Below are 19,052 nucleotides of genomic sequence, written 5' to 3'. Positions count from 1 at the left end.
GAATGGGGCATAATACCAAAGTCTGGGATTTGGAAAGTGGTAAATGTTGATGGGGAAAATGGGGACAAAGAATTTGAGTGTTAACAGATTAATTATAGGGTCAATATTGAGATGGGATGAAAGTGAACTCTGAACAAGGATGATGGCCTGGAAGAATGTTGAGAAATGGAGGGATTGTAGGTTACATGAAGATGAATAATAGGGTTAGTAAGAATGTGGCATAAGGGGAGATAGAATGAGAGGAGGCCATGGTCAAAGGCACCATTTTAAGTGCTGGGAATACATATAAATGGAAAAAACCCAAAACAAAACATTTACCCCTATCCTCAAGCAGTATATATATATATATATATATATATATATATATATATATATATATATATATATATATATGTACACACACACACACATATATGTATGTATATATATTCTAATGGAGGAGACAACATGTAAGTAATTAGGTACATACAAGATATATTCAGAGGAGATAGAAGGTAGTCTAAAAGGAAAGGTATTAGCAGTGAAGGGTCTGGGAAAAACCTCATGCGGAGAGATTGAGTCAAATTTTGAAGGAAGCCGGGAAATTAGGCATAAGAGTTGGGGGAAAGAGGCAGAGTATTACAGACATGGGACATAGTCAACCAAAGGCATTGGAGATAGGAGATGGAGTTTCACATTTGAGGACCTGCAAGTAGGCTAGTTCTGCTGGATCACAGTGTACGGAGAAACATAGGAAGGGGCCAAGTTATAAAGAGCTTCGAATGCCAAATAGATGACTTTATATTTGATCCTGAAGGTAATAGAGAGCCCCTGAAGCTCACTGAGTGGGGATCCAGATTTAAAATGCTTTAGAAAAAACACCTTGGGGAGCAGCTAGGTGGCACAGTGGATAAAGCATCAGCCCTGGATTCAGGAGGACCTGAGTTCAAATCCAGCTTCAGACACTTGACACTTACTAGCTGTGTGACCTGGGGCAAGTCACTTAACTCTGATTGCCCTGAAAAAAAAAAGAAAAAAGAAAGGAAAAAGAAAAAAGAAAAAAAAACACCTTGGCAATTGAATGGTAGATGAAGTAGAGTGGGGAGAGTTTTGAAGTAGACTGTTGCAGTAGTTCAGGTGAAAAGTGTTGAGGGCATGAACTAGGTTGGTGGATGGATGAATGGAGAGAATGGGATATATACAAGAAATGTTGTGGAGCTAAAAATAAGATTAGGCAAGAAACTGGATACACATGGATGAGTGAGAGTAAGGAATTGAGGTTGTGGGCCTGGGGTATTGGGAGAATGGTGGCATCCTCCACAAAAATAAGGAATCTCAGAAGGGAGCTGGTTTTAGAGGGAAAGAGAATGAATTGTTTCAGGCATGTTGAGTTTAAGATGCCCATAGGACACCTAGTTTGAGATAGCTAAGAGGCAGCTGGACATTTATGACTATAAATCAGAAGAGAGACTAGGGCTGGATTTCGAGATCAGGGCATCAGATTCACAAAGATGATAACAGAAGCAATGGGAGCTGATGAGATCACCAAATAAGAGCAAAAAGAGAAGGGGACCTGGGACAGAGCCTTGGGGCATATCCATGGTGGTAAGTGGATATGGCATGGAAGAAGACCCAGCAAAAGATGATTACACTAGATAATGCTGCAACTGGACAGTTTCTAGGGTACATTTATGCATTTAGACCCTGCAGAGTCTTCTTGTAAAAATAACATGCTAAATTACAGCCGATAGCAGAGTTAATTGAAAACTTTCAAATAGGGGCAGCTAGGTGGTACAGTGTATAGAGCACCAGCCCTGGATTCAGGAGAACCTGAGTTCAAATTCTGGCCTCAGACATAGTTGTGTGACCCTGGGCAAGTCACTTAACCCCAATTGCCTCACTAAAAAAACACCAAAAAAAAAAAAAAAGAAAGAAAGAAAGAAAAAGAAAAGAAAACTTTCAAATATTCATTTGATTATTGGGTTAAATGAAGGACTCTCTTCCCCCACTTTCTCCTCCCTTCCCCACCCAAAGCTGCAACTCCATAAAGATTTGAAAGAGTATTCATAAAATTCAGGATACAGGAAAGAGGATAAATAAATAAATTCTCATGAAGGAGCTTGTTCGTGGCAGGGGTGGCAATTCAGAGACCCAGGATCACCTGAAAGTTGGTTTAAAAAAAACAAAAAACAAAGCTCTCCTATTCCCTCTCATGGTAAGAATTCTTCCCTTTGTTCATTCCATATTCATTGTGCCTTCTTAAGAGCAGTGACTCACCAAGTATTCATGGATATCAGTAGGCAGCAGTAGGTGTTTCATTATGCAGGTACACTTTCTATTGATTGGAGTCTGCCCACATTAGGGAGAACAGGCTCAGAATGGGCTCTAATACATAAATGAATTTAGCCTGGGACAAATGCCTGCATCTATTAACTCTCCAGTAGGCAGAGAAAAGCTCTAAATCCTTTCACTGCATTAGGAAGGCTAGCCAGAATTAACTTGAGAACCAACTATATATCATGGTTCAGTGGAAAAATTGCTTGACCTAGCAATCAGAAGGTTTGGATTTAATCTTGGCTCCGTCACTTAGAGGAATGTAAGGTGGGGAGAGTCATTTAATTCTCTGAACCTCGGTTTCCTGATCTATAAAATTGTAGCTAGCATTTACATAAGCCTTAATATTTTGCAAGGCACTTTATATATGTGAATTAGTTGCTATTACTGTTTTCATTTAACAGGTGAGAAAACTGAGGATAAGAAAACTGAAGTGACTTCTCAAGGGGAACATAGTAAGTGTCTGAGCTAGAATTTGAACAAAGGTCTTCTTGATTCCAAGTCCAGTATTCTATCCTCTATGTATACCTACCTCATATATATATTATGAGCAAAGAGCTAGGTATATTGGTATTATTGGGTTCACCATGCATCTGTGTGGCACAGGTAGCAACAAGGCCACTTAAAGCATAGAAAGAGCTCTGGACTTAAATTTAGGAAAAGCCTGGGTTCAAATCCCAACTTGGGTATATACTAGCTTTGTAACCATGAGTAAACCACTTAGCTTTTTTATATGTAAAATAGAGATAATAGCTATAGCACTTAACTGTACAAAGTTGTGAGGATCAAATGAGATAATATATAAGGTAATTTGCAAATCTTTAAGTGCTATATGTCAGTTCTTATTAGTAGAACGATGAGCTTTTTTGTGAACTCTGCCTCTCTTAGGGAGGATACCTTCCTGAATTTTCTTGGCCAGTATCAGATGGATCTCAAAGGGACTTTCCTAGTATATATATATATATATATATATATATATATATATATAAAACAACTTGTAACAATGAGGAGACCTCATTTGAAATATGCTGGATGTGACCTCCCATGTGACAGTTATGGCAGTATATACCATCATGTTGCTTTCCTCAAGCTTTCAAGATGACAGCATGTTACTGTATTAATTATCCAGCAAGGGGGTGTTATATCTGATTTGTTCATGATTGGTGCTTTCTCTGAGCCACGAGCCCAGTAGTTACCTCAGTTCCTTTCTAGGATGGTTCAGAAAGCTTTCCTAAGTGCTGCAGTGTCCCCCCTAGCCACCAGAGGGTGACAAGTTTTCAAATGCCTATGCTACTGTTCCCTACAGTTTAGCTCATGCCTTCTGGCAGTAGCTCTAAGTAGTTCAAATCCATGCTGGCTGGGTCTGGAGCTATCTAGGAGATAAAATGAAATATGACTCAAAATAGGAAATTTTCAGCTATATAGTCCCAACCCTATGTATGAACTCTTCTTTCTGAGCATGCTCCATCACAAGATTCAGGCACTCAACATACTGTGATCACATAATTTATTAACTATGATCATTAACTTTATTAAGTGTAAATGAAAGAAAAAAAAGTTAAATTCTCTTAAATGGAGCCAACTTCAGCCATCTCTACAAGCCTCCCTCTCAGGTCTTCAAAAGTGACTTGTAAAATTCCTGAACCACACATGCCAATAGATCATACAAAGGGAATTATGGGAATGGTGTGTGTGCTGTAATCTCAAAGCTTGAGATCATGATCCCTACTGGTGAATCAAGGAAAGACCAGTGAGAGAAATAGTCTTATTGTGCCATCTAGTTTCCACTGGGGCCATTATCTCCAGTCCTCCCCACCAGAGAATAGGACTTCCTTGGGTTATGATAGACCAATTTTGACCTTATCTTACTCAGTTTCAGGCCTCTACCTGTACTTTCTAGGCCTCTCCATCCATTTCATCACTTGTATATTTCCCTTACTCTTCCCTCCACTTCCTAGCTCCCCTTTATGATTTCCCCAACATTACAATGTAAATTCTTTATGCCCAACGGGCTATAGAACTGTGCATACCCTTTGATCCAGCAATACCACTGCTAGGTTTATATCTCAAAAACATCCCTAAAAACAGAAAAAGACCTATTTGTATAAAATATTTATAGCAGTTCTTTTTGTAGTGGCTAAGAACTGGAAATCAAAGGAATGCCCATCAATTGGGAAATGGCTAAACAAGCTGTGGTATATGATAGTGATGGAATGTTATTATGCTATAAGAAATGGCAAGCAGGATGATTTCAGAAAGGCCTGAAAAGACTTATATGAACTGATGTATAGTGAATTGAGCAGAACCAAGAGAACATTGTGCACAGAGACAGCAATATTGTTTGATGAAGAACTGTGAATGACTTAACTATTCTCAACAATACAATGATCCAAGACAATCCCAAAGGACTAATGATGAAGCATACTGTCAGCCTCCAAAGAAAGAACTGATATTGATTGAACACAGACAGAAGCATGCTATTTTCACTTTCTTTCATTTTTTTCTTTCATTCAAGTCTTCTTATACAAAATGACTAATATGGTAATGGTTTACATAATTGCACATGTATAACCTATATCTGTTTGGTAACCACCTCAGGGAGGGGGCAGAGGAAGGAGAGAAAGAGGAATAGAATTTGGAACTCAAAACTTTAAATAAAAAATGTTTATTATTTCTTTTAAAAAGAATGGAGGGGGGGCAGCTAGGTGGCGCAGTGGATAAAGCACCAGTCCTGGTTTCAGGAGTACCTGAGTTCAAATCTGGCCTCAGACACTTGACACTTACTAGCTGTGTGACCCTGGGCAAGTCACTTAATCCCCATTGCCCTGCAAAAAAAAAAAAAAAATAGATGAAGTGGGGCAGCTAGGTGACGCAGTGTATAGAGCACCAGCCCTGGATTCAGGAGGACCTGAGTTCAAATCTGGCCTCAGACACTTAACACTTACTAGCTGTGTGACCCTAGGAAAGTCACTTAACTCCAATTGCCTCACCAAAAAAAAAAAAAAAAAAGAAAAGAATGTAAGTTCCTTGAAGAAAGATACTGTTTTACTTGCTTTTATTTGTAACCTCAGCTCTTAGCATAGTGCCTGGCACATAATAAGCACTTATTAAATTGTCTGTCTGTCTGTCTATCCATCCATCCATCCACCCATCTATCATCTACCTATCTATCTATTCATTCAGCCGTCCCTCTAGTTCACCAATACAAAAGGAATTTTATCTGTCTAGAGACTCAGGATTGTCAATATTGGTTTCTAGTGTTCCAACAATCTCAGTCAACTTCTGGAGTCTCTGGTTGTAGCAGCTGTGATAGTAGTAGCCAGAACTGCTTCCATACTTTCATGGAAGCCCCAAAGCCTCAGTTCTATGGCAGCAGCTACATACCACCCCCCTATATGGAGACTGAAGCAACAGAAAGAAAAGACAAGCAGCAAATCCTGGATATTGGTACTCAGATTTCATCCCCTCCATTCCATCCTGCAGATTTTTGCTGATTGAGAATATATACTTCCTAAGACTCCAGATGAGGATGGGGAAGGTCAATCATCAGATCCACTTTTATTATTATCTCTCTCTTCCCAGAAACATCATCTCTCCTGTCGATCCTGGGGGGAAATGATAACAGTTCAATTGATAAATTGACTGATGTAGTTGGGTTAGATAGATTGATAAATGGATGAATGGATGAATGAATGGATGGATGGATGGATGGATAGACAGAGCATGTATTAAGTGCTCACTATATGCCAGTCACTGTGCTAAGTGCTGGGAATGCAAAGATAAACACAAATGACAGTCCCTATCCTTAAGGGGCTTATGGTCTAATGGAGGAACACAACACATAAAAAAGGGTGAATAGAAGGATAGTGAGGGGATTACCCAGGAGGGGGCAAGTCTTCTGTCAAGGAGATAGAAAATTCTGGAGAGTCAGGAATGTATCTAGGAGTGGAATGAGCATGGATGGCTTAGGCAGCTTGGGGCTCAGCAATCAGAGGAGAGGGTCTGCAGGGGTAGAGGTGAGAAAGCTGCTGGTGATTAAGAGGGCAGTGTGTGAACAGCTAGGTGGTGCAGTGGATAGAGCAATGGGCTTGGAACCAGGAAGACTCATCTTCTGGAATTCAAATCTGCCCTCAGACTAGCAGGTGACCCTGGACAAGTCACTTAACCCTGTATGCCTCAGTTTCCTCATGTATAAAATTAATTGGAGAAGGAAATGGCAAGCCAGTACAGTATCTTTGCCTAAAGAGCCCAAATGGAATCCTGAAGAATCAGACACAACTCAAATGATTCAATAACAACATGCAGGTACATGTTGCCTTTATTTCTAGATCCCTTAGAGGCAGTTTCAGTTTGGCTATTTTAAAGCATCCAGCAAGAACATCAGCTACCAGCAACTGAAATCACCACAAACATGAAAAATTATTTCTGAAGCACCCCCAAGCTTGGCGATGGATGAGTTCTAGTACAAAATGAGTTATGTGACAGAACAGTTCTGACGCACGAAGACAAAAATGGCATGCAAGCCAATGAACAAACATTGAACAAGAATACACATAGTGCAGTGAGCTAGCTAAATAAGTCTCCAGCAGAATTATAAACAGAGAGGTGAATGTCTATTGTAGAATGGCAAAAGATGGACCTCATGGGATTTGTGATTTATCGAGTGGACTAATGGGCATGTACTATCTCAAATTCAGTTAGTTAGGGAAGGTTTCCAGAGCAAACTGGATTTGAAGAAATGGAAAAATTAGTAGCAGTTCACAAACTTGCATTCTCCTTCCATTAATCAAAATGTAGGTGCTCTTCTGGCACCTAGCTAGGTCCCTGTACCTTTGGTCTTTTAGGAAAGCCTGTCTTGTAGGATAATGGGAATATAGGTGGACAAAGAATTTAAATGTGCAATATCCTCCTTCCCAGAATGAGTCAACTTGATGAGCCTGGTAAAAGCTGCACTAGCTAATGTTGGAAGGGTAGATTTGGCAGTCATTGGGCCATGGGGTCTCTTGATGTAGTGGGTAAAGAGTTGGAGTCAGAAAGAGCCAGGTTTAAGTCCCTCTTCTGATACCTACTGGGAAGCTAGGTGGCACCATAGTGGGCCTGGAGTCAGGAAGACTCATCTTTGTGAGTTTAAATCTGGCCTCAGACACTCACTAGCTATATGACCCTGGGCAAGTCATTTAACCTGGTTTGCCTCAGTTTCTTCATCTATAAAAGGAGCTGGAGAAAGAAATGGCTAACCACTCCAGTATCTTTGCCAAGAAAACACCAAATGTGGTCACAAAGAATTGATTGCAAACAACTGAACAACAAATCTCATGCCTGTTGGTTCTTCTGACCCTCAGTGCCTTCAGCAACTCAGAACAGGGGTTGATCTGCCTTAGAAGAAGCAGTTTCCTTCCTGGGAGTTCCCTAAATCAATACAATTATATGGGTGAGGTGTCTGGTTTACTCAACTTTGAATTAATTAAAATAAGTGATAATATGCCCAACTGAGTGAGAAAAAGCTTTCATACTGGGATGACTTTGCATAAGATTCCTGTTCAGAAAGGCAGAGGCAACTTGGACATGCCCAAAGATATGCTCATGGAGGCTTAATAAACTCTAATGGCTCCTTATTTTCTTCAGAATCAAATACGAAATCCTCTATTTGGCATAGAAAATCCTTCAAGCTGGCCGCTTCTTAACTTTCTAGTCTTCATACACCTCACTCACCTCTAGCTACCCTACAGACTGGTGATACTGGCCTTTTTTGAATAATATCTTATTTTTCCCCAATTACATATGAAATAATTTTTAGTATTTATTTTTTTAAAGTTTCGAGTTCCAAATTCTACCCCTCCCTCTATCCTACCCCCTTCTGGAATGTAAGCAATCTGATATAAGTTATATATGTGTAATCATATAAAACATATTTCTATCTTAGTCATTTTGTGGAGTAAAACTTGGTAAGAAAGAAGAGACAGTTTATATATACATATACATACATATACACATATAAATATACATATATACATATACACATCTATATCTATATCTATATCTGGAGAGAGAGAGAGAGAGAGAGAGAGAGAGAGAGAGAGAGAGAGAGAGAGAGAGAGAGAGAGAGAAAGAGAAAGAGAGAACAGTATGCTTCAGGATGTATTTAGGCACCATCTGGAGGCAGATAGCATTCTTAATCATGAATCCTTTGGGATTGTCTTGGATCACTGTATTACTGCGAATAACTAAGTCATTCACAATTGTTCATTGTACAATATTGCTGTTTCTGTGTAACACATTCTCCTGGTTCTGCTCACTTCACTCTGCATCAGTTCATGTAAGTCTTCCCAAGTTTTTCTGAAATCATCCTGCTTGTCATTTCTTATAGCATAATAATACTTTATTACAACCATATACCACAACTTGTTCAGCTATTCCCCAGTTGATAGGCATCCCCTCAATTTCCAATTCTTTGTCACCATGAAAAGTGCTGCTTAAATATTTTTGTACATATAGGTCCTTCTCTCCCCCTATCCCCTTTTAAACACTTCTTTGGGATACAGAACTAGTAGTAGAATTGCTGGGTCCAGGGCCTTTGGGCTGACACTGGTCTTCTTGACATTCCTTGAGCAAATGTCCATCTCCTGAATGGACATTTTCTCTGGCTGTTTTCCATGCCCAGAACTCTCTCCCTCCTCATCCCTGCTTCCCACCTTCCCTGGCTTCTTTTAACTCTCAGCTGAAGTTCTACCTTTTTCCTAAGAAGGCTTTTAGTGCCTTCCCTCAGAGATTTTCTCCAACTTATCCTGCATTATCTCTTTTGGATGTAGGTGTTTGCACATTGTCTTCCCCATTATACTGTGAGTTCTTTGAGAGTAGGGAATGTTTTTTAAAAAAACTTTTATTTGTACCCCCAGAGTTAAGAACAGTGCCTGGCATGTAGTAGTAGGTGCTTAATAATGTTTATTGAGGGATCTTCTATTAAATGATCAGGTGAGTTAAGAAATGATCCATTCCAGAAACAAGAACAGATATGACATTCCAGCACCTTTCCAAGGAGCAGAAGTAGAATTGAGCTGTGGCAGAAAAGGGAGATATCAATAAGTGGCCATTGGCTCTCTAGGCCTCTCAGAGCAGACAACTTGGGCTGAGGCAAATCCTAAGAAAAGACTTTCATTTGTCAACTTCCCCTCCTGCTATTGTCTATCAACGGGTAATATAGTATAATTGGTTATCCAAATTTTTCCAGTAAAATGAATTTTTCCTCAACCACAGAGAAGCCAGGGGTTAACTAGAGATAGATAAAAATATAATGTTAGGCAGAGAGCCCACTTCAGCCTAAATGTTAGGAATTTTCCAAACTGAGGGCTCAGAGCACTTGTGACTGAACTCATAAATTTTTGTTGAAAATAAGCTGGAGGAAGGAATCCTGTGGATCTTAGGAGCCATTATATTGCCCCTGAGGTTTTAAATAATCTAATTATTATATCAAAGTATAAAAAAAGGTAACAGATGGGGTGGGTAATGAGAGGTGGGGACAATGGAAAAGGGTGTCAGACCTTCTCTTGCTTGTCTTGGAACAGTCATCCATGACCAAATTAGCAGCTCGTTCCCAAGGGAGCTATCATCCCCCTTTTTAGACCCAAACTCCTAGAAAAAACCTCTTCCACCACACTTGGACTTCTCTCTGCCTAGTCATTTCTCAGTCCCTTAAAATCTGTCTGCCAATTCCTCCAATAACTGAAACTGTTCTTTCCAAAGTTACTGTGGACCTCTTAATCACTAAATCTGATAGCTTCTTTGATGAATATTCATTCTTCTTCAGGACTCTCTCTGCCCCTCTGATTCCTCCTCAGAACTGCTCATTATATAACTCCCTCCTTTCAAGGGAATTACATTCTACTGAAAGGAAACAGTATATAAGCTTGTGAGTAAATACAAAATATATTCGAAATAAAAGCAAAGCAATTATGGGCTGGAGAAAGGAACATTAATAACTAGAGGAATCATGAATACATCTTGTAGGAGGTTTTCCTTGAGCTGAGCCCTGAAGAGAGGGAGTCATTCCAAGAAACAGAAGAAGAGAGTGACACCATTCCAGGCGTAAGCAAAGGCATGGAGACCAAAGATGAAATTCTGCATACAGGCTGAGTGTATAGATTGGTAAATAAGGCAGTTTGGCTAGAATGTTGAGAACATAAGGGAGAGTGATATGACATTACTTCAGAAAGAGAGATTTTAGCCAAAACTGGTGAAGGTTTTTCAATGCTGGACAGAAGATTTTGGATTATATTCTTAGAGGCAATTGGGAGTCACTGAAGCTTCTTGAACAGGGTAGTTATATAGTCTGCTCCTTACTTTGGGATTAGGTTAGCAGCTATGGACAATGGATTGTGGAGGGGAAGAAACTAATGTCTCCATGTGGTGGGTCCTTCGTTCTCAAAGAGAACCATGACATTGGGAGGTGATGTCATGACTTGCAGTGAATTGGATTTAAGTGAGGGAGGACTGTGCAAAGTCACCAACTTTACTCTCTCCTCCAGAGCCATCTGGGTCCAGTGGGCCTCTCTCTAGTCATATATATAATCAATATGACTAGAGAGTAATCAGTATGACTGGGCCCATATATCAGCATGACTAGAGATGGCCCAGGATGTTTAAGGCAATTGGGGTTAAGTGACTTGCCCAGGGTCACACAGCTAGTAAGTGTCTGAGGTGAGATTTGAACTCAGGTCCTCCCAACTTCAGGACCAGTGCTCTATCCACTGCACCACCTAGCTGCCCTGTCTCCATGTTCCCCATAGAATAAATTACTAACTCTTCATCTTGCCATTTAAATCCCCTCAAAATCTGGCCATATCCTACCTTTTTAGATGCTTATCATAGTGTCTGGCATATGGTGGGTGGTTAATAAATGTTTATTTATTGAGTATTTCACATCACTCCCCTGAATACACTCTATATTCCTGCCAAACTGAGTCTATTTGTTGTTCCCTGAATTTGTGGCCTTTCATCTTCTACCATAGGATCCTGGCATAGACCTGGAATATATTCTCTTCCTACCTCTGCCTTTTAGAACCTCTGGCTTCCTTCAAGGCTCAAAATGGGGTGACAATATATTTTCTTTTTCTTTGATTTTGGTAAGGCAATTGGGGTTAAGTGACTTGCCCAGGGTCACACAGATAGTAAGTGTTAAGTGTCTGAGGCTGGATTTGAACTCAGGTCCTCCTGACTCCAGGGCCGGTGCTCTATCCACTGCACCACCTAGCTGCCCCAACAATATATTTCTTGATCCTCTTACTTGTTAATGCCTTTTCCCCTTCCTCAAAGTATCATGCATATGGTCTGTGTTCACACACTTTATTCTCCAGCAGAATATAAGCTTCTTGAAGGCAGGAGGGGTTTTGTTTTGTTTTTGGTCCCATGTCTTTAACAGAGTGTTTTGCATTTAGTAGGGCAAGTATTGTTTTGCACTGAATTGTTTTGTATTGATCTTGTAGGGATCAGATTTTCCTCCTTCCCCACCGGGGGCTGATGTCCCCTCATCTCCATCTTTCCCTCCCTCTCAAGTGAGGGTGATTTTAGTCTCTCTTCTTCTGGGTACAAAAATTCTTAGCACTCTGCTAGTCACTACCCACCCTACGCATGCCCTTCATAAAATAAAATGTTTAGAATTGGCCATAGTACTTCAGGTCTGGTCTGGCTGGAGAAGACAATAGGAATATTACCTCCCTAATGCTTGACACCACCTTTTTAAATGTCTTCTTGAAATCATCTCATCTTTTTTGGTTGTCAAATGTACACAGTTCACTACAAACTCTAGGTCTTTTGAGTTGAACTGGTTTCTCACCCTGTGGCAGATCCATGACAACACTGGGGACTTAGGTGCAAGTTGACTTTATGCCATCAGTGACTATTGTTTGGATCCAACCATTTGCCTGGGTTCTGAACTCACCAAAGTGTACTATTCTCTGGCCCATATCTCTTCAGTTTTTCATAAGAATAGCATGAGAAACTTTGCAGGTGCTTTGATGAAATCTTAGTAAATCGTACTGACAGCATTTTCCTGATCTACCAGGCCAATAATATGGTAAAAAAAGAAAAAAGAAAAAGGAAATGAAGTTCATCTGGTATGATCTCATTGATAAAATCATACTAACTCTTTGTGATCACTGCTTCCCATTAGGATGTGTGGCACTCCCAAGGCCTGAGTTTGCCCGGAGTATTATTCGGGGTCCCAGGCTGAATGGCTGACACCCCCTATGGGGCATTGGCGTGTTACATACCCAAATAATTCAGACCCATTGTTACTGTTGGCCTGTGATCACACACAGTCTGAGTGAGAAAATACCAAGAAGAATTCACAAAACAAGGGTGTTTCCTTGTCTTTTATATAGGGTATCCTTTAAATGGAACTGACCAGCCCTGGATGGGAAAGCAGGAACTGGATTCCACACCAGAGGGTACAAAGGTTATCATTCCACTTTGTTCCACAGGTTTCCTAAGCTCAGCAAAGCTCTGCCTTCAGATGGCTGCTTCACCGGTCTAATGCTTCCTTGGGGCTGTTGTTTTTGTCAGCTCCTGGACCATTTCCCCTGTTGGAGCAGCTCCCAGGGAGCTATTTATCTGCAAACCATCCTTCTCTTAGGGGACGTGTCAAAGATTCAGAGCTTCCTAAGGCTCAGGATTCTGTGTGGAGGAGGATAGCATTGCTTATCTTTGTCAAGGCAGAGGCCTGGGAGTTGAAGAAGGCAGTGAAAGCCTTGTGGAAATGGGCAGCAAAAATTATAGGGTGAGGGGCAGCTAGATGGCGCAGTGGATAGAGCACCAGCCCTGGATTCAGGAGTACCTGAGTTCAAATCCGACCTCAGACACTTAACACTTACTAGCTGTGTGACCCTGGGCAAGTCACTTAACCCCAATTTCCCCGCAAAAAACAAAAACAAAAACAAAAACAAAAAACAAAAATTATAGGGTAGAGAAAGTATCACCCCACTTAATGGCAGACTGGTCACAGAAATGTTTTCCCTCAAAAATCCAAAATGAAAAGAACTCTAGGTCTGAATATCTCCTCCTCTTCCTCATTCTTCTCTTTCTCATTCTCTTCCTCTTCTTCCTCCTTTTCTGCCTCCTCCCCCAGCAGTACCAGGGCCATGACAAATGACATCCAAGGCGTTGTGTGTCCCAGGTTTAGTGTTTCCATTGCTAGTTCCTCAGGACCTTCTGCTTTTCAGTCGACAGTTTTATCTGTCTTTGTGAGGGGGAAAAATTCTACTTGCAACTGAAGTTGACTCTCAGAAAATTTCCTGATGTGGCTAGGAGTTGTTGGTACAGGTACCCCCGCCTCCCCACCCAGGTACTGTTTCCTCAGTTCGGGAGGAGATAATGCCACTCACCCACCAACAAACAGGAGCCCCCTGCCAACCCACAGACAGGCAGGGAGCCTGCGTAATCAAGGGATGAGACCAAGGCTGAGATGTATGATTTCAAAGAGCAATTAGCCTTAAACAAAGCCGAATCCAGAATCTCAAAGCTGTGAAGGGACCTCTTGGATAACGCATACCTGACCAAGTCAGAATTCCCAACAAGCATCTCTCCAGCTTTGCTTGTTGACAACTTCCAGTCAGGAGGAGCAAGCAGCTAGGTGGCACAGTGGGAAAATCTGGAGTCAGTAAGATTCATCTTCCTGAGTTCAAATCTGTCCTCAGACACTGAGTAGCCATGTGACCCTGGACAAGTCACTTACCCCTGTTTGCCTTAGTTTCCTCATCTGTAAAATGAGCTGGAGAAGGAAATGGAAAAACCACTCCAGTATCTCTGCCAAGAAAACCCTAAATAGGGTCACAAATAGTCGGACACAGCTGAAAACACTCACACACACACACACACACACACACACACACACACACACACGATCAGGAGGAACCCATTATCTTTTACATTCTCAGAAAACCAGGAGAATGCCTGAAAGAAAGCCAGCCTAGGAAGAAAAAAAATCTTAGTCTAGAAGGTGGGAATAGAGAGAAGAGTCTTGTGGAGTAGGGGCTATCCTTTTAAGGTTTTCAAAGGTGGTAGAATGGGGCAGTGGAGAACGTGCTAGATTTGAAGGGATAGAGCCCGAGATGGAATCCTGGTTCTGTGTGGCTTTGGGTCATTTAATCTATTTAGGTCTCAGTTTTCTTACCTGCAAAACTGGGAGTTCAACAAATGGTCTTTAGGTCTTTTTCCATTCTTTTAAAAAATTTTATTTTGGGGGGGGGCAGGGCAATGAGGGTTAAGTGACTTGGCCAGGGTCACACAGCTAGTAAGTGTCAAGTGTCTAAGGCCAGATTTGAACTCAGGTCCTCCTGAATCCAGGGCCGGTGCTTTATCCACTGGGCTACCCAGCTGCCCTCCAGGTCTTTTTCCATTCTAAAGTTAAGATCCCTAATCCTGTCACATTCCCTTCATTGGACATTCAGTTGAAGCCACTCTTCATTCCTCCCTTCTCTCTATTTTCACCCTTGGCCAAAAGGAAAATTGGAGGGTGAAGGAGAACTCAAGCCATCTCCTAGTCCATTGTTGACTTAGGGAGCTCCTTGTTGTCAGATTTCCCTTTTTGGTGAGAAAGAAATGAAACAAAGAGGCTGGACACATTCCTTGTCTTCCCAGAAAGTCCAGGTACAGGATCAAGGTGAATGGAGCCCACATTAAGGGATACCCACATGCAGAAGATACAAAACAAAAGAAGGCAACAAACATTGATTAAGCTCCTTCCATGCACCATGCATAGTCAGAGCTTTACAAGCATTATCTCATTTCTCTTTACAATGACTCTGGGATGTAGGTGCTCTTATTTTCCCCATTTCACAGTGGCAAAAATGAGGCAAACAGAGGCTAAGAGGGTCGTCTAAGGTAACACAGTTGCAAGGTGCTAACTGAGGTCTTCCATCTTCAGGCCCTGGGCTCTAACCATGATGCTACCTAGCTAGCTGTCATCATTTTTTTCCATCATAAAAAAAAAAAAGATGGAAAGTCGCCCGATTTCCCTCTCTTCTGTCTGTATCCCTGCTTTTTTCTCTTCATCAACTTCAACCCTGAGTTCCTTCTTTTTATGTTTGACGAAAGTGCAACTGTACAATCAGAGCAATGGTTATGGAATCATATGTCCTGGGTTCAAATTTCAGCTTCATATACTAAATAGCTCTATGACTTTGATCAATTCACATCACCATCCTTGGCCTCAGTTTCCCTTGTTGGTAAAATGAGTGAGTGGGACTAGGTGACTTCTAAGCCCCCTTCCAGCTTTAACATTCTGTCATTCTCTAAGACAATATCCAAATATTGAAATAGATCCGTGATCTCATCCTCATGGGTCTTAACCCTTAATGCATACCTTCACTCATCCATGCCTCCTCAAACTTTGACCCTTTCCCCAGTCTTCCCATAGGTTCACTGCATGGAATCTGCCCAACATCCTGGGGGCTTTCCTTGATTCTCCTGATGTTGTGAGGATACCCATTGGAACTATCCACCAATTATCATTCATTCTTGTCATGTGATCAGTTTATCTTGTTTTTCAGTCATGTGTTTATTTTCTATACTACAGTTATTCAAAGTTTCTTCTTTATCATGCATTGCAGGCTGCTCATATCCACCATGGACTTTACAATACCATAGTCTCTTTGGAAATGGTAGTATTCCAAGACTCATCAGATTACAACAATGGTAGAATATTGATATTAGAAGATTGGCCTTTCTGTAAATTTACAGCCATTAAAGGAACTTTACAATTTCCTGAAGGCCAGCATGCCTACTTTTTCTCATATTCAATAGTGGATGTATCCATTTTATTGTCCATATATACTGTCTGTCTGTTCAAGATTATACATGTATGCAATACATACATGCATGCATGCATATAGGTACACACATGTATATATATGTAGTATGCACACATGTGTGTATAGATACATATGCGCACATGCTTTCATGCATATTATGATTATGGATAAGATTGTCTATCCAACTGCATCTCATAATCTGAACATTCTTCACACGCTTGGTTTCCTCTGTGTGGATGGTCGTCACACTCTTTTGAGTAGTTATGACTATCATCCAGGAATCTTTGCAAATGTTACCAGGCTCGATCTGACCAACATGATGTCATCAACAAACAGCAGAATCTTCAGCCCAGGCTGTTCTGAATCTCTCTCATGTCAATGGCAGACATATTTGGTGAAAATGCGGGTTCTTGTTTCATGACTCACCTGTCATGTGAGATAAAGAGAATCGTTGTCAGACAAGGTTGTTTCTGTTGTTGAATCTTTCAAGGAATATTGAATGATCTTGAAGACTGGATGAGAAACGGCTTGTGTGAAAAAAGCCTATAAGTTTAAAGAAAATCAATAGTAGTAGTAGTAGTGCCAGTATTAAATTGTAACAAGCAATTCCCTATTGCTAATAATTGTTAGAAACCTGTTATCTATTACTGTTGTTGCAATAATCAACCTCGTGGGTTTATTGTAAGGAAATCTCTCTTTGAAGTACTATATAAATGTAGTTTACTATAGAAACCAAGCATTGTCCCTAGGTAGTGTGTAAAGTAATTGACTTTACCATTGGGGACAGAACTATTTAAAGGAAAATTTACATGCCTGGCAACACGGCATGGAAATGGCCAGGATGCAGAATGGTGAGGGGTAGGGAGTAGTGGATCTGGGTCAGGGCTATAAATGACGACCGTTCACCTATTAGAAGACCAGGGCCAGGGTGGGACTTGGAATTCTAGGTCAGAGGTAGAGGCTAGAGCAGAGCAGTATGGCAGCTTGAAAATGGTGGACAGATAAAGGATCTCATTGGTTTCAGGAGAGGAGGGAGACGTTGTTGATCTCTGGTATGTTTCCTTTTGCTTGCCTACCCTTGGCATGCTTACATACATATTATGCTGATGGACAAGATTGTCTGTCCAGCAGGGTGTCATGATCTGGACATTCTGCACTCACTTGATTCATCCTCTGTGGGTGGTTGTCAAACTCTTTTGGGTAGTTATGGCTATCATCCAGGAAACTTTGCAGTGTTTTCAGGTTTTCTCTGATTAGCACAATGTTATCTGGCATGCTATAATGAGGAAAGAAAAAGTGAGTAACAGACCCAAAATGCAGGCAGTGTGGTATCATAGAAAGAAAATTATTTCATAGAGTCAGATGACCTGGGTTTGAAGCCATTCTCTTCCACTTATTAGTTGTTTGACTTTGAATAAAGAATTTAATATGCCTGAGCCTCAATTTCCCTATTTATAAAATGTGAATAATAATCCTTATACTACCTTCTTCATAGGGAAGTGCTTTATAAACTTTATAATATGATTTATTATTTTTAGTAGTAGTAGTAATAGAAGTTGTAGTAGTAATAATAGTAGAAATCGTAGTAATAGTAGTAGAAGTAGTAGAGGTAGTAGTAGTAGTAGTAGTAGTGAGTGGTGAGTGGTGGTGGTGGTAGCAGCAGTGGTAGTGGTGGTGGTAGTAGTAGTAGTAGTAGTAGTAGTAGTAATGGTGGTGGTAGTGGTAGTATGTCAGAGTCCTCTAAAACAGTTGGGTATCACTTTCCATGCTAAAGAAATGAGATAATTATGCCAAAGGCTTGTAGTTTACTATGAATATAAGGTACAATTATGATCATTATTACATGGGGTGGATGTTAATTTTAGACTTAATTATAATGATGTTTGCATCATATATTTAGATTAGGATTGCAAAGATAAGGTCTATTAGGTGAATTTATTCCATATCCTGGACACTGTGTCCACCTACATGTCTCCACTATGTCTAGTGGTTCTCAAAAGGTGTGCCCTGGCCGAGTGTCGCTCCAGTTTTAGCAGGCATGTATTAAACTGAATGGGGCTTATATAATTGCAGTGTCTCCCAACTCTCCTGACTCTCTTCCCCCATAACATGTCAGAATTTCTCACTCAAAGAATAATACAGTGACATAAGACAAAAGCATTTGAAAAGTTTCAACCTACACCTTGAATAGCTGCCACCAGGTGACGGGAATCTCTGTTGATCAATGGTTAGTATACTTCAGGCATGGATAAATGAAGAAATAAGTGATGTAAAAGATAGGCCATTTTTTGTGTTACTTTTCTTAAAATATATTTTTATTAAAACAGCCGTGCACAATTAATGCAGAAATAATGTTTAATGTGATTGTACATACATAGTCTATATCAGATTGTTTTCTGTCTTGGGAACGGGAGAGAGAGAGGGGGGAGGGAGAAAAATTTGGTACTAAAAATCCTATGAAAACAAATGTTGAAAACTATCTGTACATGTAACTGGAAAATAACAAAATACTTTTTTTAGGGTTTTTTTTTTTTGTGGGGCAATGGGGGTTAAGTGACTTGCCCAGGGTCACACAGCTAGTAAGTGTCAAGTGTCTGAGGCCAGATTTGAACTCAGGTACTCCTGATTCCAGGGCCGGTGCTTTATCCACTGCGCCACCTAGCTGCCTCCTACAAAATACTTTTATGATTAAAAAAATAAAAAAGCTGTGCATATATTGAACAAAATGGAGTCAGGTATATATATTTTTTTAAACTACAAAGTATAGTTCCGAATTGTCCTTCCTGCTTTAAGACTTTCTCATCTCTAGGCCACCCTCTATGTAGTTACAAAAGTGATTTTACTAAAGCACAGGTTTGACCACATCACTCCCCTCCTCATTAAACTTCAATGGCTCCCTCTTACCTCTAGTTTAAAATACAAACTTCTCTGGAATTT

Source organism: Dromiciops gliroides, chromosome 3 (genome assembly GCF_019393635.1).
Source record: "Dromiciops gliroides isolate mDroGli1 chromosome 3, mDroGli1.pri, whole genome shotgun sequence".
Classification (NCBI taxonomy): Eukaryota; Metazoa; Chordata; class Mammalia; order Microbiotheria; family Microbiotheriidae; genus Dromiciops; species Dromiciops gliroides.
The sequence above is the reverse complement of the archived record's forward strand: the minus strand, read 5'-3'. Positions refer to the sequence as shown.